The sequence below is a fragment of the Pteropus alecto genome, unplaced genomic scaffold (assembly GCF_000325575.1).
Source record: "Pteropus alecto unplaced genomic scaffold, ASM32557v1 scaffold76, whole genome shotgun sequence".
Classification (NCBI taxonomy): Eukaryota; Metazoa; Chordata; class Mammalia; order Chiroptera; family Pteropodidae; genus Pteropus; species Pteropus alecto.
In genome coordinates this window covers 2,655,467-2,661,226 of record NW_006443138.1, presented here as the reverse complement: position 1 = coordinate 2,661,226, position 5,760 = coordinate 2,655,467, and positions in this window count along the sequence as shown.

Genomic DNA, 5,760 nt, shown 5'->3' with positions numbered 1-5,760 from the left:
CTGCCTGCTTCAGTGCAGTGGTTTTGAGATTCAGCATATTGTGGCGTGTGATGCTAATTTTGCATTCCCAGCAAGCTCATTCTAACTCCACCGCTTCTTTTCTTTTTGTTCTGTGACTCAACACATTTGGAACATGGAGGTTTAGAACTGCTGCCTTAAAGCAGCTTAGAAATCTGAGTTCTGTTTTCCTGTCCAAAGGGAAAACACAGCGTGGGAGATGAGAGATGGAGCCAGAGAGATTAGAAGCTGGAAAGACATAAGACCAGAGTAAGGGGGAACAGGGTGAGAGGGCCCAGGAGAACTTTCGTCAATGGCCTGGGAATGTCTGAGTCTCCTGGTCACGTTGGTGGTCAGGTTGCTCTACGTGGACTTAAATAGGTAACCTTATATTCATTCACTATGCAGGGTGCTGAGGACTGAACAATACACAAATAGATCTTGCCCTCAAGAAACTCAGAATATGGGAAGGAATACTAACACATACACAAACTGGTAATTGCAATATAAAGTCATAAGAATTATGCTGTCAGTGTAGCACATGGGGGGTGGTGGGGAATATCATATCTCCTTGGGAGGAAGGAATTCAGGAAAGGCTTGTCCAAGGAAGTGCCCTTTGCCTTAGTTTTTACAGAATGAGGACATGTTTGCTATGAGAACAAAAGTGTAAAAACAGAGGAGTTTCCAGACATAAAGAAAAATGTGCAAAGGAATGACATCTGAGAAAGCATAGTTTAATTATGGGATCTAAAAATCTTTCACTATTAAATAGGCAGCAGAGTACATATATAGGTACTGAAAGTTGAAGACAGATTTTTGATTATGAAGTCCCTTGCATGCCATTGAAAAGATATAGGACTTATTCACTAAACCACCAAAGTATAGGAAAATAACAATTTTGGATCAGTGTTTTGGAGGGACTGAGGAGGATTAACTGGTGAGTAAAAGATTGGATGGAAGGTAACTCCAATCCCATTTGTGGAAATTTTCTTGCTTACTCCATTCTTGCTCTGTCCTAGTGCCCACCTGCTCCAGACTTTGGCCAAGTGTCCTTCCCACTGGATGCTTTTACTTAGGACTTGACAACAGCAAATGGTTTCTATGGTTTAGGGAAAGTAGATGAAGGATACATAATGAATTCTGTTTAAGGGTCAGGCTTAGGGTGTAGACTGGATGGCTGAGGAGGGGGTGGGATGAAGTCTTAGAAGGCAGACAGATGAAGAAACTCTTTATTTAAGGATGAGTTAGCACCATGGGCACTGAGGTCACCCACAGGAATGGGAGAATTGAGTTAAAGAGGAAATACTGCAAGTTGTGTACAAGAACCCTAAATAAATGTGAGGGATTGACCAGTAGGAATTGACAGTTGACATGATGAGGTAACAGGTGTCATAACCTATTAGCACAAGCTTGAAGGAAGATGGCTTTCCGTACAAAGTGGGAAAATAATGGTCTGGAAGTGACACTGAGCTGCAAAGAGAGTAACAACGTTGTTCTAAGTCCCACAGCCATGGTGCATGGAAGATTGGGTTGCCTCATAGAAGAGGGTACAAGGAAAGCAGCTTCATGGCGGGAAAGCCAGGTTCCATTAAGGGTAAGAAATAAAAGAAAATATTTAAAATTCTATTTATTGTTTTTCTTCAATGTGATGGTTAATTTTATGTGTGAATGCAGAGGGTGTTTTTAGATGAGACTAACATTTATATTGGTGAACTTTGAGGAAAGCAGATTGCCTTCCATGATGTGAGTGGGACTCATCCAATCAGCTAAAGGCCCACATAGAACAAAAAGACTGGCCTCCCGAAGCAAGAGTGAATTCTCCAGCAGACTACCGTTGGATTCTTTAGATTCTCTTGGATCTCCAGCCTGCTAGCTCACACTGTAGATTTTGAATTTGTCAGACTCCATGATTACATGAGCCAATTCCTTATAATAAATCTCACTCTACATATACATACACATCCTATTAATTCTATTTCTCTAGAGATCCCTGACTAATACATTCATCTTTCAGATTTTTTTCTGTACAGTATTTCACATAATCCTCAAGAGACTGAGGATTCAGGGAAGTATGTTTATAGAGCAGCAGAGGTTCCAGAGGTCAGAAGGCAAAAATTTTAGAGGGTGACCAGTTAAGTCTTTGGAATAAATGACAATACAAGGAAACTAGGAAGTCTGCATGAAGAGAAGCCCTATAATATTAAACTAAATTATTATCCTTCATACTGGAAATTGCAAACCCCAGGAGAGCATAGAAAGATTCTGAAGAACATATGATCTAGATGTTGCTTGCAGCCTCTCCCGGTGCACTTTGGGAAAGAGCTTCCATCTGTCTCTTTAGGTCATCCCTAGAAGCCACAAAGCTGAGACTCCCCCTTTCCCCGCCCCCAAACAGCACAGGGCCTACAGTACAGCAGGGCCTATGTCTAAAGGGCTATTCAAAAACCTGTTGCTCCACCTTATTTTTCTGAACAGCAAATTCAGGTATGTTAATCTCTGGAGAATTGAGGGAGAGAAAGTCCTTCACGCTTTTCTAAACATAACCATCTAGTGGTTTGCATCCCTGCTTAAATCTCTCAGGGTAGAAGAAGCCACTTTCTGGTGTTTATATCTTATAGCTACAGGCAACAATTGTCCTTTTTCTTAATTTGCCTGCAGCAAGGCCATGACTATCATTTTCTTTTTCCATCAGAGCTCATCTATCTAGAAAATATGGCTCACTACAATCACCTTTAGCCACACTAGTAATTGAATGGCTTGTCTTTTTAGGGTCCCTTTAAAGTACTCTATTGATCCCTAATTTTCCCTGCATAATCAATCACAGTGCCTGGAATTTCCACCATTAATAATCACTTTTCAGTGGCAGCAAACAAACAAACAAACAAAACTTCCTAATGCCTATTCCCCAAGCCTATAATATCAGGAGGGAGAGCGATGAATCAGGGATGATGTTTGATTGTACCTAATTATCTTATTTCCTCTCAAGGCTCATTCAGAGATGGAAGAACCTCATTATTTGTCTCAATTGTTCTGTTTTCCTTTTGTTAAAAAGTTTAGTAATGCTTAGTAATGAGAAAGATGTTTTATCTAGGTGTCTCTGGTATTAACAAGTCATCTATTATTCACATTTTTATAACAGTGCTCACTCTATGCAAGTGTACAGTGCTATTATATAAAACTTTTTCTATGCCAGGACAATACAGTTCATATATCCTGATGAGACTTAAACATAAAGAATGTTTTGAAAAGTCTCATATAAGCATCTTTTCATGTATACATGCAGTTGTTCATCTCATTAATATCATCTTGGTGTCCTTTCTGCTGCTTTGCTGCTGGGCTACCATCTTCAGGGCTTAGAGAGTTTAAGTCAGTATTAAAATGTAAAAGATGAATACTCAAATCATTATCAATTACTAAAACCTTAGTAGTAAATATGTTTGTCAGATTCAATTAAGAAGTAATCAGGAGTCTGAGGGCCTGGCATGGACAAAGGGTATACTTTGCTGAGGAATGGAATGAAATGTGATTGAAAGATTTAAAGCCTGAAGTTCTTTCACAGAGGACGGTCATGGTGCTGCCCCACAAGAAGGCCTCTGGGGGAGTCAGAGCAGCATGAACAATAGACCCTTTGTGGCATTTCTGCTAGGCAAGAGGCTCAAGGATGGTGAAAGAGATGGAGCTAGACTCTGAGTGGGAAAACTAAGTGACCTTCTTTCTTCCCTGTCCTGCCTGGGCCCAGAAGCTTCATTAACTTAAAGCATGAGTATCCTGAAAGCAACAACAGTGATTGTCTTATAACTAAGAACTTGGTTCTGAAAATCCTTTTGCTGTCTGGGGTAGAGAGGACAGCAAGAGGAGTCAATATAGGCACTGGAGGTGCACCCTTTTTAAAGGTTTGAGTTGGAGGTTTCTAGACAGAGTTGAATAGAAATTAAGAAACAAAAATAAAGGGGTAGAAAGAAAGGAAACAGACATAATTATGCTAACGGATAGGGGTATTTTGGACAGCCGAGGGGAAGAGATAGAAATAGGAAGAGGGAGGGAGAGAAGGAGAGATGGAGAGAGGGAGAGTGGTAGAGAAGGGCTTATCACCATAGGCCTAGAGAGCTCAGATAAAGTCTCAGCAATTCAGAAACTTTCAGGTATAAAAACTTCTTAGGAACAATGCATTAATTTGAATGGAAGACCAGAATGACACAGTGGTCATCTGAGTGAATGAAAAGCACGGCAAGGTGCTTTGTGGAGTATCAGCCCAGCTAGAAAATAAACGGTGATCTATTTCACGTTCTCTATGTCTGGCTCATCCAGTCCTATGATAAAAGAACTTTTCTTGGAAAACACTGTGGCTGAGATCTAACAGAAAGGAGACTATGGAAGGGTTTATACCAGAAAAAAGATTAATCCTTCTCCTCAAAAAAGAAAGTGCATGGTAAATGTGCCCATCAAAAGTTGGCATTACCAATTTAATGTAGTCAGGAAATATCTTAGGATCACAGAGAAACTAGAGGTAGAAATAACTTAAAGTTACAAAGTTAGAAGTTTGGAGGCAGTGTGGCACAGCTGCCTGGCTTTATGAAGATAAGGTATTAATAATTGTACTTGACAGATGGGGAGACTGAGTTCTGAGGCCACCCAGCTAGTTAATGGCCAGGAGATAATTAAATCTTATGTTCTCATCTTCGGTACATGTTATCCAGAGTTAAAATATCAAAAAATATTTTTATGATATTTTACAAAAGCAAAGTCAAAACCCCAATATATTAAATGACAGGATCCAGAAGGGAGATTCTGGAGAGAATATTCTTATCAAAAGAATAACTTAGAAATTTATGGGTATATGACCTAGCTCAGGAGACCTTGAAGACAGAAAAGTTTTCTTTAAAGTGTGGGAAGAGGATAAAGGGAATATTTTTAAAACAACTCTTCATGATTTATGCTCATCTTTCAAAGTTTTTTCTATATTATTTCCCATAACCACAAATACCTTCACGGAAGCCCAACGGAGTTTTTCTCTAATAGATCAAACAATCTGGCATTTTTTTTGCTCTATTATAACCACATTACCACTGAAAATTTCCCTAGGCCATTGAGAGAAAGTATGTTTTCCTCTTTACGAATAGCACAAATATAATTAATTCATAATCTACTATCTGTATATATTTTAAAAATATCACTGATGTTCAAAGTAAAAGAATTATGAGCAAAATGACAAATCTCTTTTCTGTTATACTGTGATGAAAACATCAAATTTCTGCTTAGCTTAAAATAAATTTTAATATATTAATCAAAAGTAGATAGGATAATTTTCCTCTTTGTTTTAGAATGAAGTTCATATTTCTCTTTTCCTTTTTGGAAGCTTTGGAGTGAAATTTCATAAGACTTAACTGTGAATAGGACAAGATAAGATAATGTATAAATCTTTAATCTTCACAACTCAAAAGAATGGAGTTGACCAAATATTATAAGACTATGAACACATAAAATGATCTTCTGGACAAATATAATCAAATAGAGTTGTAGAATTTGAAGCAACAACAAAGATCATCTCTTTGCTCTTACATAGAATAACTGAATCTGAAGCTTTTTGATTTAAATGCAGAAAAATGCATCCTACTCAGATAATTTTCTTAAATTTCCAGTTGGAGATGAAACACCTTAGCAGTTTTTATGCAGTTGAAAGGAAAAAAAAGTGCTCATCCATAGAAATTTTAGTGGACTAATAGAGTAGTTCCAGGAATAAGCTATATTTGCTGCCTATTCAAG